The following is a 17522-nucleotide window of genomic DNA, read 5'->3' on the forward strand; positions in this document are numbered from 1 at the left end:
ATAATTGTGTACTGGTGCTTAGGCTGTGTGTGATCTGATGTCACAATGTTGGGGACATGGTACAAAAATGTATTTTGTGACTTCAGTGTACATGGAATTCATCTGCTGCATGTGTACAATGTAATGTGTGTAACATGAGAACACATTAATAACCTCTATTTAAACGTTATCTCTGTTTTATTATCTAGCTGTAGGGACAGCTAGACAATAACAAGCAGAGTTCCCCAGCACGGAACACCATCACAAGCTGTATAATGTATTACCTTATATGAATGTTCACATTTCTCTTCTTATACCTTCTACTTAAGTTAATTTAATGTGTTGTATCATGAACAAGAAAAAAATGTAAGTAAACAGAGGTGTCTTATGAGAACAGCCTCTATATATCGGAAAATTGTTTGATTTCATGACTTATAGGCTGATTTAAAACACCTCTCTGGATAATGACCTAGTTTTACTGAAAACTGACATTATTCTGAGTAATTGAATAGGTTAAAAATTCATGTCAGAACTGAATAATTTTTTCTTACACTCTGATTTGTTTTTCAGCTTGAAAAACTCAATTTGCAAATAAAAATCTACAAAGTGCCTTTATTCTTTTTAGTAAACTGTCCTAATCATTAATTTTCTCATCTATTTTTCCACAAAATCCATAGAAAACCATCACTGCATTATCTTACATTTTATCTCCTATGACAATTATTTCAACATCTTTGAACCAAACCTTAAACACTGGAGCCGTCTTCCTCTCATTATCTTCCTGCTCACCTTCTAAATGCAGTTATTTATCTGCTGTCATCGTGCTGCTGCTACTGCTGATTACACTCCTAGTGGCCATGTCTGTATAATGCAGGGACGTGGGGTGCTGGGGGAGAGTGTATCAATCAAATAATGGGGTCCTGGGGATATATCTGTTCTACCTGTTGGGGAGGGTCCTGCAGGTTTCCACTGATCTCCTTTATTCACTGTTTAGTATTATTGTGTTTAATGATTTTAACTTTTTATTTTTTAAACAGGAATTTTTTATTTAATATCAGAAGGTGAAAGTCGGCAACTGCAGCAAGTTGATCGGAGGACAATGGTCAAATCTACCTCCAGCCACAATCACAAATGAAAGGAAAGGGATGAAGCAGAGGAGTCTGATAAGAGCCCAGTCTGATAGATCATCTTCATTATTACTTGGTATTATTACTAACTTAGTATTATTACTAGTACAAGACTAATATTGTAACGCTGTAAATAGTTAGCAATTTTACCTCCAACCTTATCACCATCACACAACATGGGAGAAGTGATGAAGCAGGGGAGTGTGATAATAACCAGTCTGATAGATCGTTATTATTAGTCACATAGTACAAGACTCATATTAATGTATATCCAGAACAGATACCGGGGAACAGGACATAGACATCCAGCCACTGCCCTCCTGTGACTGTAGAGAATCAGCTTTATACAGACAGCTGCGCCTGACGGGGGATTTCTCTACAAATACTGATGTTCTTACTGAATGGATCCAGTATTATTACATGGAATACATTATATGACCAGGAGTTACTCTCAGATAGTCAGACACCACCACAAACCAGAGTGAATCTCCTCTCAGTCACTGGATCCATCACATCCTGACTGACACACAGGAGACTTCTGACCAATTGAACTTTTTTCTAAAAAATACTACTTATTGAAAGGAATAATGCATAGAAAGGTTACAGTGATATAAAAATAGTAAACAAGATATAAGTTTACAGTCAATCCAGCTTGTAGCTAAAACCAAAATCTGTGAACAAAAACTAGTGATGCAAATTTTATAAAAAAAAATTCAAAACATGGGAGAACAGGGAACATATGACTTTTAATAGAAATGTGTAAAGTTTAGAAAAAAAATAAAAAAATATTTGAACATTAACCAAGATATACTATTGCTTTCTAGACCCATTAATAAATTTAACAAAACATGTGTTTAACAAAGAGCATCTCATTCTGCCCAACCTCACAGATTAGAAGGAGGAAAATCTTGTCCCCCCGCAGTTACCACAATGATGGGCTGAGCCATAAACTACTCATATAAGTAGATGCAATTAAAATAGACGCCTGGCGTCACCAAAGAGGAAAGAAGGGCATTTGCACCGTGGGCCCACATTTGTCTGCTTTAGTAAACTTTCATTACTCTGCACTCCAAAATATTGTAAGACTGTATGAGATACATACCTTCTGAATTAGGTTCATACTGTAATAGCCATAGTAAAATATATGATGACTAAATGGTATTGAATGGTACAGTTACACGTAATGTAGTTATTTAAAAAATGGCAACAGTCTAACTGTCGACAGATTCAACATGGATAAAAGGGTGATATTGTGACTGTCGACAGGTAGTAATGTCGACAGTCACAATGTCATCATTCAAAAGGCAATGCCAACGGCCTCCAACAGACCCACCAGCATTGCATCCACCGGACTTGTCAGCATCACAGCCGCCAGACCTGCTGGCAATAGAGCCAGCAGATCCCGCACAAAATAGTTAATATTAAAAAAAAAAACCACTAACATTAACCCCAAACCTTCCCCATGCCGAAACAACCTTGAGCTTCCGGAACAATACCATACAACGATAAACAATACCATATATTAGAACAAAGCCGTCATCCCCCCAAACAGAATAACCCTAGTGCTACCGCCTAGGCTTCTACTGGAAAAATCGAGGGGATGAAAAACTTGGGGTCCCCCTTGATTTTGCTAGAACTAGCACTAGGTGTATGGCAACCACTGCCATAGCTGGATTTCCTAGGGAGATGGAGTCCGCCTAATAAAAGTGGACACCCCTCCCTAGGGGGGAGGTGGGTGTGGGATAATAAAAAATATTTTTATTGTAAGCACAACATATGTGTTGGTACTACAGGTCCCAGCAAAGTCAGGCTGCCATTACCAGTTTGGGCATGCTGCACCAGCTTACCCATTGCTGCCAGGGCATGCTGGCGCTTGGAGGACCACAAGTGCCAGCATGCCCTGACACCCAAGACCCGCTGGCACACAAGTAGTGCACCAATACAAAATTTGAATAAAAGATACACTCATTGTAAAACTTATTTTATTGTAAATAAAAACCTTTTGTGATTTAGGAAGGAACCTGTGACAATCCCAATTAGCACTAGCAGACCAGGGGCGCAGAGTCTAATGAGTTTCCTGGTATTCACCAAGAACCGCCGCAAGGCAGGGTGGACTTTGCTATTGGGCACTCGCAGGTCGCCCCAGCATGTAAGTGGAAAGAGGGAGGTACCTTGGATGTATAGCAGAAAACAGGAATACCATAGCTGGTACAGAATGGTCTAACAGGCTTGGATCTGATACACGGATGGTCAGGCAGAGAATTTTCGGATAGGCTAGGATCTGGTACACGTATGGTCAGGCAGAAAATAGTCCGACAGTCTAGCATCTTGTACACGGTTAATTAGGCAGAGAATGGTCAAACAAGCCAAGTTCGGTACACGAAGTGATCCAGCAGACTATAGCACCACACTAGGAGCAGCAAACGGGCAGTCAGAAGCTCAGCAAACAAGTTGCACTGACACTGAACAAGTGTCAATGCCGACATTATATAGAGAGGAAAGTTTGAAATGCCCGCCTCGACAGACGAGTCATGTGACCCGCTACCCAGACGAGCCGACCACAGGACAGAGGAGACAACGCTAGAATGCGGAGAAGGTAAGTCTTTTACAAAACCCCAGTAATACTCACCAACCTCCAGGTTATTTATCTGTACTAATTCCAATGGTGCGGAAAATAAAAAAATGACAGCCACTAGGTACATTTATAATCTGGGACTTTCCCACATTGTCAACATTCCAGGTTATAAATACAACTAGCAGCTGTCATTTTTTCATTTTGCAATGGGAGCTCCTGCAGTCAGCAGCTAGTGTGCATAGTATATTAGGGTTTTTGCTACTTTACTAAGCATGTTCCCATGCATCATTCTGATTTATCAAGCTTGAAGAACAGAATTTGCTCATTCAATGTTGGGATTAATTTCACTAAGTTTTTTTTTGGGATAACCACGGACCATTGGATTAATTTTATTAGGTATTTTCTTGGCCAACCAAGAACCACATGAAGAACCTGGTGATACAGTTTTTTGTTATGTATTTGCAATAAAATTATTTTTACAGCAAAGAGTGTCTATTATTTAAATTTTGTCTTGGTGCACTACAGGTTGCAGAGGGCACTGGATGCCAGGACATACTGACACTTGTTCTTCCCCAAGTGCAAGAATGCCAGGGCATCCATGGGTATGCTGGTGTTTCTAGTACTACAAGCAACAGTATGCCCAAACAGGTAATGGCAGCCTGGGCTTGCTGGAACCTCTAGTGCACCAATGCAAAATGGTGTCTTTATTATAAAAAAAAAAGTAATTTCCCCACACCCACCACCCCATGGGTGTGGAAAAAGCCCTAGTACTTTCAGCATGGGGCTGGGTACCCATAGCGGGGGGTACCCATCTACCTAGTAAATCCAGCCCCATGCTGGCCCCAAGCTGCGGGTTCCCCTGCTTTAGTGCTACCAGTCTTGGCTGGCAAAGCCCAGTGCTGGTTCTACTAAAACCAGGTTGACCATGCTCTTTTTGTCCATCCACCCCTCTGTTTGGCACGGGAAGGGGGCTGTTTTATAAATATATTTATTCACTGTATTGTCCGGCAGCACTAGAGTTAATGTGTTTTTTTGGGGGGGAGTGGTAAAGGGAAGGTTTGGGCTAAATGTGGGTATTTTTTGTTAATATTAGCTATTTTGTGCCGGGCCCGGTGGGTTTGGCGGCTGTAATTCCGGCTGGTCCGTTCGAATTTTAACTACCTGTCCACAATCACAATGTCACCATTTTAACCTTGTCGACAGAATGCATACGTTGACATTTAGACTGTCGCCATTTTCGTTTCGACAGGATGACCGTCAACAGAATCACTGTCGACAAATCGTACCCAACCCCAGTTACACAGAAGGTGGTGATGCAAAGTATCTGAGGTTTGAATAAAATGTAACTGTCAATGGTATGAGGGGACATTTACTCTGCTTCACATACAGGTGAATGTATCACTGCTGTCTCTGGAACAAAGCACTTTCTCCAGGTTATCCACTTTCTTTTATGTAATAGTGGTGACTTCAGAAGTCTACAATTGGATAGCAGATAGGAACCACTTGGCCCATCTAGTTTCCACTATTTTTCTTAATCCCTAATAAGCAAGCATGTTTAGGTTGTTTCATTATATTATGCTTTACCGATCTCTGTTGGATGCCTATTCCACCTAACCACTACGACTTTGGTAAAGTATATTTCCTCTAAAGCTAGTACCCTCCACTTCAAGTCAAAATCTTTTTCCCACCAGCTTTTCTCTCACATGACACCCTAAATGACTACAGATTTTCGCTCAGGTGCTACCCCATATGATCACCAGCTTTTCTCTTACATGTCACTGTTTATGCCCAACGTATGAGCATTTTTTATTTTGCCAGAAGCTAGTGTAGAGGTGATTATATTTCAAATACAATTCATTTTAAACTTTATTTTAATTTTAAACTTTTATGTGTGTTTTATTTATATATTTCCTTAGTGCACTACAGGTCCCAATGGGTCCTGGGTGCCAAGACATGCTGGCACTTGTGGTTCTCCGAGTGAAAGATCACTAGAGCTTACAACCTAAAGGGAAGTGTAGACAAACAGAGTTGTGAAAGAAATCAAGATATTTAGATAACCGACTAGATAACAAATGTATCCCTGAAATTATTGGTTTCTCAGGTGGATTTACTTTTGTTGTTGATTTTTAGTAAATGTATAATTACACAATGCTTAGCTTGGTGCCTCACAGTGCCGGGGTCATGGGTTCTGTCCCAACCAAGCCCTACATGTGTTGAGTTTGTATGTTCTCCCAATGCTTGCATGGGTTCTTCTGGGTGAAGCTGGTTGGGCATAAGTAGAAAATAAGAGATGCGACCAATGAGGATCAAAGCGAAGTAAAGAATCAATGCATCATAGACAGCAGAAAGTGCCCGATGACCACAGGTGAAGGCTCTGTAGGATCATTTGTTTATAGATCTGCTTTTGGTTAAAAATGTCTACCATGTATCATTAGTATTAATTACAGTACATTGTGATATAATGTGAAATAATATAAGTCCCATGATATATAGGTTCAATAACCTTTTGAATAAAAAAAAACTTTATATGCAACATAATATTGGTTTCTGTTATAAAATTAAATATAGTGGAAATCGTATTAAGTGGAAAAAATACTTTTATCATTTTGATATTCTTAACTTATTGTAAATAGTTAAATGATTTTATAACTATTACATTTTATCCATCTGAGTTTCCTAATTGCCTTTACAGATCACTAAACCTAATAAATATGAAAACTAAATGAATGTACATTGTAAAACATAGACTCTTGTGCATATACTTACAATATATTGACTGCAGTTAAAAAAAATTTTTTAGTTATTCAAAACATGATCTGCAGCCGTGGTGCTTAAAGGAAAAGGAGGAGAGTAGAAGTAAAGAATATATAGTGTAATAAAGTTTTATGAACCTTCCCACCTGCACAAATTAATAATGTATTTACTTAATGGTTGATGTACATCATAAAATAAAGTTATAAAAGGTATTGTAAAGGGCACGATCGCACATTCAAGAACAGAAACTGCAGTGTAGTAGGACTGGAGCAGCTTCCAACCATTTCACCTGAAAAACTTTTTCAAGTAGTGTCATCACGGTGCTTGCGCTCCTTATATATAATGCATTCCAATTTATATCATAATTCAATACAATATAGCAAAAACAAATATAAATATAAAAGACAAAATATTTTTTAAGCAATAGTCCATAATGGAAAAACACTGCTAAAAGATTAAACGGAAAATAAAATATAAGCAAGAAAAAAAATCTAACAAACTGTAGAAAACATATTGATAATAACAAATTAAGAAACACGTGTGTGTGTCAGTATATATTATATCTTGCCGGCAAACTGCACATTTTGGGACTGATGGTGGGGTTGAACACATTTGAATCCAAAACACAGACGTAAAATGCATTAGAAAGGACAAAATTAAGTGTACATTGTGAGCCACAGAATAGTGCGTCTGAATGATTAAAGCACGTGATACACTTTAAGCTTATAATGATGTTTTTGAGATGCCAGTCATCATCATCAACTGGATGATGATGAGTGGCATTTTAATGTAGATTTCAAAGATAAATAAATGAATACTTTTTAAAAATCGTGTTTTGCATATTAATTGCCCCAATACTCCCCAGGCATAGGTGTTGGGAGCAGCCCTAGTGCTTTCAACATGGGGGCATCAGAAATTATGACAAGGGGGCCACACACTGCTGGTTTCCTGTCATTGTGTCACAAGCCCAGCCTGCCATAGCCTGGTGGTGATTGCAACTTTTTCTGGGGGACCCACGTTGTTCATCCTTCCAAAATTACTGCAATCAGCCCTCCTTCAGCTGCAAGACATACAGCTCCTGACAGGTGTATATATCATCTTCAGCATCAACATTTATATAGCGCCAGCTAATTCCATAGTCCTTTAATATATATGGATGTGTCCAGGTCTTCACATTTACGTGCCTTCACTGTACTTGGCCTATGTTTACCGCCCCTTCCCTCCCCCATACCACCTAACCAAGTGGATGGAACTGCAAGTTTAAAATGCGCCTGAATCACATGGACGTATGTATGTGTGCATGCACAGTAATATCATTTTATGCTAAACAGCGTAGGTCCAACTCAGCATCAGCACCTTTATCAACAATATGTTTCTCACTTTGGACATGTCACTCATATCAAATGCAAACATTATCTAACCCAAACCATCTCTATAAACATTATAATATCTTTATTTATAAAGCGCTGACGCATTACGCAGCACTGTACATTAAGGTAAACATGTGACACAAATTACATACAATGACATGAAACAGGACGTTGGTCCTGCCCAAATGAGCTCACGATCTAAGATAATAAAAAAAATAGTTATTATAAAGCATAACATTGAAATGGTATTCATCTGCTTCATATATGTAAATACTGAAACAGTGTTGTTATTTGAAGTATAGTCACAGACGATAATAACTGTACACCGCCACATATCAGTTTGGACATGTCATATCGTATACGAAAATTATATAAAACAAGCCATATCTATAATTAAAAATAATTGACATAAAATTTAACAGCATCCTTTTACTTCACATATTTAAATACTGACATGGAAGAACAGTGTTGGCATCTATAAGTATGGTCAATAATAGCTGGGTGCTGCTGCATATGAAAGTGAAACATACATTATTTCCGTTATATTACATATGCATCTGTTGAAGACATTTTTTCCAAAACCCATATATGAATAAAATGTTAATTTACAGCAACGAAATGAAATAAATCAAATAAATTCAATAAAAGACTAGTAATCTATCTCTATAAAAGTATAGCGATATCAAAACAGTATTGGTTTTAAAAGTATAATCACTACCGGTAAAGATTATACACTGCTGCATATAAAATTATAGCATACATTGGTTTACTCTATACACATCAAAGAGAGAAATAAAATTCCAGACCCATATATAAAGAATAAAATATTTGAGAAGTCAAGTAAAAACTGTATAGAAGACAAACGAGATGGAATTAATAAAATCCAAAAGTTCTCCTTCTGTTTAATATATTCAATCTATGACCCTCGCGATAATCAACAGGAATCATTTCAATACCAAGGACATATAGACAACCTAGATCTCTGTTGTGTTTGATCCTAAAGTGTTATGATAAAATATAAAATTCATATTCCATTTTTTATATTTCTTACAGTAGGTGTTCCTTAATTAGCATTCATTGTTGGATATATCATTGCAGTATTCATTGTTGAATCCTGTCATCTTGATCACAGGTTCAATTGGCCGCGATGTGCCGCCAGACATTACCGTAATGTCCGGCTGCACACATTGCCAGCTATTATGGTAAGGAATCAATTTTGCTCGCACCTTTATGGGGCAAAAGGATAAATGAGCGGAGATTCCATCCTCAAAATTGGCAGTCCATGGACTGTGGTTCAGAGACATGTCACGCTAATTTGAAGCTGCCCCTGAGCGTTTTTTTTTCGGATTACACTTCATCAATCCTTTAACAACAATGTGTATTACTTTAATGAGATAAACTCCTGGGGGTAAATGTATTAAGCCGCAGATTATGCCTCTGTTTTAAATTTCCCAAGCAAAGTCGCCGAATATCGGCAACTTGCAGAATCCGCTGCTTAATACATTTGCCCCCTAGATTTACAGCATAATATCAGTGCGCTGTGGTTTCAGCACCATAACAATTAAGCCTCATTATCCTGGCTGTAAATAACTTGTATTTGTGTTTATAAAGGCTTCTTCCTATGTATACTAACAACACTTCCAAGTGTGGGTTTTACTTTTTATTGTTAATGGTTCTATTATTGATTTAATTGATTAACTGTCTTGCACTTGAACAATGGTTTTTGGATTAAGGTATAAATCAGCCTACTTACTATTTAAACTAGTGATCCCTGGCTGTTGCACTTGGTGGGTAAGAAAGGACTGTGTGACTACAATACCAGCAAAGCTCAGTCTAGGAAGCAGGTTGGAGATGTTGGTGTTGGATCAGAGAAGTCCTTATATATTTGTTATATGTTCTAATATGAGACTTGCCATAACTGAGATATCTGTGAAAACACCCTGATGTAGTCACACTGAGAGGAAAGACTCTACTGGATTGAATACAGACGCCGACTGGATAAATCAGATAATCTCTGTTGCATTGCTTTTTTGTATCTGTATATTTTTAAAATATTGTCTCACAAGACACTCCTCAACATATTGCAGTATTAGGTAGACTTTTAAAAAAAAAAATATTGTCAGATTTACACCTCAGAAGCAAGTTTAGGAAACAAGTGTCTGAAAGAACTAACTTACCCTGAACATCACAGCTAATGTTACTAGAATTTCAATTATCTCTCAATTTATCAAGTTATGGGAACTTTTACACATATATTTGCGAACGTTAATTGTAGCTCGTTTACATAAGAAAATTAGTAGAAGTTTAAGCTTAGTTGCCCTTTGACAATGCAGTCTGCACATTGAAGACAAGGACCTGCTGAGAATTTTAATGACTGTACTCTGTAAAGAACCTGTACTTCAATCCCGTTGTGTTAATGTGCTACCACTCGATATGTAAACATGAGAAAGCAAGTCAATAAGATAAAGCACAAAATAATAAAAGTTAAGCATATAGAGATACAGTCAAAACATGTTTCAATTATAATTAATGTAAGTGGCATAAACAGTAAATGAGGTGACACCACATAAAATAACACTGTACTGTATAGAAATGTTACAATATAACAATGTCTGTATGTCAGTATATCATGCACAGTTTATTAGAAGGTATAATTTGTAGCAAATAAACACAGTTAATCATTGTCTTTCATGGCAGTTACTTTACATTGCTGGGGATTTATTGTGTCCCAAAGCACTCATATCACATTCCCATACAATATGTACTTTCTTTCTGCCGGAGGCTCAGATTAGATCTGGGAGTCAACTGCAGAGTAGTTGTATAGCTTTGCTTTAAATTAATGATTAATTTTCATTTATTTACTGATGGGTACAAGTAATTAAAACAATCAGGAAAACAGGTATTTGCAATGAATAATATTTAATATCAATAATTATTAATTTATTAGTTGGTAGTATAAAATATTGTTGGAAAGAGAAGATCATGGTGAGACACCTGAAATGGCATGGGACCTGCTTTCTGAATTGTGGCGACCACGTTCCGGATCCTTAAAAATGGATAAATATAAAGGATATTGGGGAGGATTGTAAAAGGAATTTCCAGAATGTTTCACATTTCACAGATTTACTGTACAGACGGCAGTATTAGGTTATATCACAAGATATCTATTGGTCTTTTGAAGATTTAGCTGGTATCTGTAGGTTCTTCTGGTGATCCTGCAGATACAGAGAACAGGGTTAAATATGTTTGTATTGTCAGGTGTCTTACTAGATACAGTGTATACTATCCATAGCATTATTAGTAACAGACTGTGGGGCTCATTAAGAGCTGCATAAGATATACATTTTCGTTTTGCAGATTTTTGTGTATCTTCCTTCGACTTACATCTGGTGAGGCAGCATAGGGGAAGAAAGCACCAGGCAAGCAAATAACGGCATGTGCACGTAATTGTAAATCAATTAGACATGAGCGTGGATACACCTGCCAGATTTGACTGGTTGGTGTTGGAATTCTGGTACATATAAACACAATTATGACGACTATCAGAAGTAAAACATAGCTATCTATCAGAAGTACTACATATCCGCTTCTGATTGACTGACCTCTCCAGCTGATAGCAATGATAACATTTACTTTGCGGCTATTTTATATCAAATCATGGCCTATTCACATTACTTAATTGTCATTTGCATAAGGATGACTGCAGAAGAGAGGATTCCCATTTAATTTTTTAGAGGGATAAACAAAGGATGTGGAGGTGCCCTAATTTTTTTTTTTAATATAGTAAGTGAGACTTTTACTTTTATTTATAAAAAATTATTCTCTGCACTATTTAATTGACCACATTACCCTATTTGTATACAACATAATAATGTATTTAAATATGCTTTTATTAGATTGCTAGGCTGTGTACAAGTAAGTTAATCTGGATTTAGTACTAACAGCCCATGACCCAGTGTGCACCCACTAGCAGGGGGTGGTCCAATGCTTCCTTGGCCGCTGGAGACTACACGATGAGCAAAGAGACAGGAAGTTGCGTTAGAGCATTCCACTATTGGGAGGTTGATGAAGCAGCACGGCTACATCTAGAAGACCTGCCACTGAGTACAGCTACTTTGAAGAGAGAGAAGCTGCAGAGAGGCACAGCCAGAGAGGGCAACAGCATTATAGAGAGGCTGAAGATAAGGAGGAGGGCTGACAGATCAATAGACAGAGCTGACAGTCTAACAGAAAAAGATGCCAATCTAATAGAGAGTGCTGCCAGGGAAATATGCCAGTCTAATAGATGTAGCTAATTTCAAATGGGAAAGAAAAGAGTAATTTTAATGGGGCACACCTAGGATATTGGAAATTAGAAGATCATTAAAAACTTAAATTCTTTATTAGTTATCTCATTAAAATGTTCCAATGTGTATCAGGATCCCTACTCTTTACCATCTTATAGAGAGACCTGCCAGAATTCTAGAAGGAACTGCCAGTATGAGAGTGAATACTGCCAATTCCAGAGGAGGATCTGCCAGTATAAAATGATAAGCTGTCAGAGTCAGAGAGCAGGCTGCCAGGTGTCCAGAGGAAGTTCAGATCCAGTCCATGTATTCCAGAGAGAGTCTTGAATTGTTCCAGTTTTTCCAGGTGCCTGCATTTGCTTCTATTTCTATTGTTTGGCCTAGTAAGGAGCATCATTGGGGACCCAGCAGGTTCCTAGAACTAGTCAGGGTCCACAGCAAGTATGAGACTCTGTATTGCAGCCCACCTGAGCTAGAGGTCTGGCCTTGAACTGCTTAAAGCTGCTGGTCTATAGTTCCCCTCATCTTCTATGGCCATTACCATTACCCCAACTTCCTCATAAATTCATTGTCATTATTATTGTTGGGACTACTCCCCCACCATCTTTTGCAAGATAGAGGTATATTATCTACATTACACTTATTATAGAGGGACTTAGTATAACTCATTGGGCCTGATTCATTAAGGCACGCAAAGAAAAAAAGGGAGCAACTTTGCGCCTTCGCAAAACCATGTTGGATTGGAGGGGAAGTAAATTTAAAATTTGGGGACTGATTTATAGTTGTGGTAGGGCATGTCCTAGATCGACTTAAGTTTCAGTGTAAAAAAATATCTAGCTATCAAGTATTTGTGTGCTACAAGAAAAAGCAGTAAATAATAAAAGTAATAAACTGACTTGTACCCCTTGCATTGTAACATGGTTGTCCAGGAGCAAATTTGCTCCTTTTTTTTTGCTTTGCTTGCTCTAATGAATCAGGCCCTTTGTCTTTACACTGAAATCACCATAGTTTTATTTAATACTACATGCTGCAACCTCATGTCGCAGAGTAGGGGTTCATACCAATTGTTTAATTCCCTGAGTCAAAGTGTTTTTCCATTTCATGTTGTTTCCTTGCATTTATTTACACAATGTTAGCCAGTTTAGGGTGTGTGCCTGTAGGTCCAGATGTGAGTATTGCCCACAGTAGGCCTGTCCCCAGGTTTGAGTGGTTACATGCTAAGAGTAAAGTCTTTAATTGTATTGATACCAAACACATGGCTACAGTCTAATTTTGTGTTATCGTTACTATTGTGAACTGATACATATGTTAGAAATGTTTATGTGAATAATTACACTATGTTATTGATGAGCGCAATGCAACTGTGATTCATCAGCATAGAGATGATACTGGAGACCAAATAAGCACCAATAAGCAGATTGATAAGTAGAAAGTGAACTAGTAAAGAACTGTTTTTAAAGGACAATGGAGTGAAGGGTGTTGAAGATAAGAGGGTTATTAACAGCACTGAAAGCAGTATAGAGATGTAGGTGGATGAGTATGGAGAAATGACCCTTAGTCATTGCTGTAAGTAGATCAATGATCAATTTTTTGAAGGCTCTTTCAGTGTAATGTTAGGACTGAAAGAATGATTGCAGACAGTATAAAAGGGAGTGAGCAGAGAGGAAGTAATATAGGTGGTTGTACACAAGTTATTATTATTAACCTTTATTTATAGGGTGCCACAAAGTATCCGTAGCGCCGTACAAGGACAAACAATGGCACGGTACAAGGTGAAACAGCACAGTACAAGTAACAGTAAGCACTATAACTGGGGGCTCAGGCACAGCAAGAGAGAGAGGGAGGGAGGGGAAAAGTGAGTACAGGCAGGTAACTATGGCCCAATAGGGTGGGCACGGATGACAGGTAAAGAGTCACTGAGGGGAGCGGAGAGAAGCGAGAGGAGACAGAGGGCAGAGGGGCCGAGAGGAGGTGAGCTAAGTAGCTGGAGAGCGCAGTTAAAAGTGATGGAAACAAGAGGTTGGAGAGCCCTGCTCAAAGGAGCGAACAATCTAAAGGGAGGGGAAGACAGACAGACACATGGATGAGACGGAGAGACGGGGACGGAGTCGAGGAAGGGGGAGAAGGGAAGAAGGGATGAGAAAGAGAGGAAGCCGACCGGTGGGAGTTTAGGTATGAGACTGGAAGGCTTTTAGGAAAAGGTGGGTTTTTAATGTTCATCTGAAAGAGGACAGATTAGGGGAAGTTCTGATGGAGCGGGTGAGTTGGTTCTAATGGAGGGGAGCGGCGCGGGAGAAGTCTTGGATACGTGCGTGAGAGGAGGCAATCAGCGGGGAAGAGAGGCGATGATGATCGTTGGACGATCGCAGTGGGCGGGAGAGATTATGAACAAGTCACTCAAATAGTTTGGATGGGGAGGAGAGAAATAGGGTGGTAGCTGGAGAGAGGCTGGTTAAAGAGATGGCTTCTTTAGGATTAGTGAGAGAAGTGTGTGTTTAATGGAGGATGTAAAGTTAAAGGTGGTAAATATCTATAAATATTAATATTTTCATTTGATATATTTAGAAATGGCAAATTACTGAGAGTTTTTAAAAAAGCAATTCCAATAAAATGTACCTTCCTAGTCCACTCACCCATCACTAGTAATGGTCCTGAGCTTCTCTCTATTGGTTCCTCCAGGCTGGGATGTTCCACTCTGCAGATGATGTCTGATCCTTGGTCTCTCAGTGATGGAGTGATCACCAGATTGGCTGTACAGCAGTATGTGTTATCAGACTGTCTCTGGGACTTGGTGACTGACATCTTATAGGTCTCACAATCAGATATAGGATTATATATCTGTCCTCCTTTCTCCTTCTTATACCAGATCACACTCAGAGCATCAGGGAAATACCTGGAGATGTTGTACTGGAGAGTAGTCTGTTTCCCCATTATTACATGAGGTATGGGGACTTCCTGAATGTCTGGGCGCCATGCCCAACCTTCATATAAATAAAATTATAAATATTACATTCTGTAGTACAGAAAGATTTGTACATATGTAAGAATTGGCTGTACACATAGCTGCAGCTCTACACACTGTACAAGCAGCTTTATGCTCACTTTCAGCAGTAGCTTGTTCTATTTATTAGTATCTATTACACATATCGTCCACTGTAAGATATATTATCCATAACACTGAGAAATAACATGGATTCTTATATTTCAGAAAAGCTACTATATTAGTTGTTGGATAGTGATTATCATTAGATGGGGCCCCTATTATTAAGCTCCTTTAAAATTACTGCATGCTTTTAATTTTGATATGTGCAATATGAATTTTTTTATTTAACTATTTTAGCTTAATTTAATTATTACATTTCATGTTCGCTGATTAATGAATAATGGATGGACTAATAGATATTTTTAACAAGTATTTTTCTCACCAATTAGTCCTCATGACAAATACCGTCTGGACATTAAGGGGCTCATTTAAAGATGGACGTATCTGTTTTGTTCCTGAAAATATGTATTTTTGTACTGCGCATGTGCACAAACATTTGAACCACTGTCTAGACGCTTCTGTCTGGCTGTATTCATATTGTCTTACAGCTGATTGTACTTAATACTTAATCTCCTCATAGCATACTGTCCCATTCCAGAAAATTATTTTTTGTGCCTATCATTGTAGTGGCCATTCCATATTAGGTTTCAGGCTGCAGCAGGGTCTGATAAATCTTTTGTTATATGTGTGTAATCTGTTATATTACAAAATATATTTCATGTTTGGAAAACACCCTAACACAAATTACATGAAGATGTCTGTAATAGTATTCCATTTAGTGTTCATCTTCTGATAGACAGAAATCTCATTCGCTTTTCCTTGGGTTTTCTATCATGTGTGCTCTTGCAAAGCATTTCTGTTCTAACAATTAGCAATTACATTTCTTAATCATATTTTAATGTTAAATTGCTAAAAAAAAAATAGTATATCACAAAAAAATAAAATATAGCATATGGAAAATATAGTGTACAGAAATTAAAAAATAAACAATTGTTAAAATAAAAGACCTAAAGATATTTTCACACCCCGTTATAATAAGGATAGTTACCTGTAATCAGTCAGCATAGCAAATTACTTAATGCGTTGCAAGAAATCCATAGGTGAATTATATGTGAAAACATAAGGCCTGATTCATTAAGGATCTCAAATGAAGAGGATACTCATTTCAGTCTCCTGGACAAAACCATGTTACAATGGAAGGGGTGCAAATAAGTGTTCTGTTTTACACATAAGTTAAATACTGACTGTTTTTTCACGTAACACACAAATACTTGATAGCTTATTTGTACACTGAATTTAAAGTTGATATTTGTGTGTTACATGAAAAAACAGGCAGTATTTAACTTATGTGCAAAACAGAACACTCCTTTGCACCCCTTCCATTGTAACATAGTTTTGTCCAGGAGACTGAAATGAGTATCCTCTTCATTTGAGATCGTTAATGAATCAGGCCCATAATCCTTACCTTTATCTCTTATAGAGAGCTCACAGCACCCAGGATCATCCATGGACTCATGGGTCCAAGTTACACGTACTCTGAAGTCCAGGATGTTTAAGAGATTCTCAGAAAGTCCACATTCACTTGTAACACTAAATGTTTCCTCTTTATTTGTTTTATATTTTTCCTTTGAAGAACAGGTTTGTGTTAGTTGTTCTCCTGACCCATAACACCACTGAATGTTGATATCTTTGGGCCAGAACTTCTCCAGAACCAGGGAGTATTTTACCTCTTCTTTGCCCAAAATTAGTTGTACAGGTTTATTGTTATACGGTTTAACTGGAAAACAATAGAAACTATAGCAATGTGACAAAAATCTGCATTGTTATTACTGCTATTGATTGTACTCCACTGCACAGGATAGTGGGGATAAAAGATCATACATAAACCAGGGACATGCAAGGTAGAAAAAAGAAATGCAGACATGAAAACAGAAGGTATGAGAGAGCTTACACTATAATGGGAAGATGACAGAGCTAAGAGATGCAAGTGTGGGTCAGAGCTCATATCGGGACAGTAATGAGGCTGATCCAGTGGGAGTTGTATCATGTAGGAGCAGTATAAGTTCTAATAAAGAGATGGGCATAGAAAGAGCATTTAAAGATTGGGAAAAGCTGGGAGAGTATGATCGTAGAGTAGGTAGAAAAATTCATAAGTGGGTAGTGGCATGGAAGAAATCTTGCTGGTGGGAATGAGAAGTGGTTATCCGAGGAGAGGTGAGATACGGGTCAGGGATAGATCTAAGAGGGATGAGAGAGTGTTTTGAGTTGATATTTGAGATGTATTAAGGCATGCTGAGGTTGAGGGCTTTTTAAGTGAGGGTGAGTAATGTGGATAGGATTTGGAGGAACATAAAGAGCCCACACAGGGATTTGTGGAGTGGTCTGCTG

The sequence above is a fragment of the Mixophyes fleayi genome, chromosome 7 (assembly GCF_038048845.1).
Source record: "Mixophyes fleayi isolate aMixFle1 chromosome 7, aMixFle1.hap1, whole genome shotgun sequence".
Lineage (NCBI taxonomy): Eukaryota > Metazoa > Chordata > Amphibia > Anura > Limnodynastidae > Mixophyes > Mixophyes fleayi.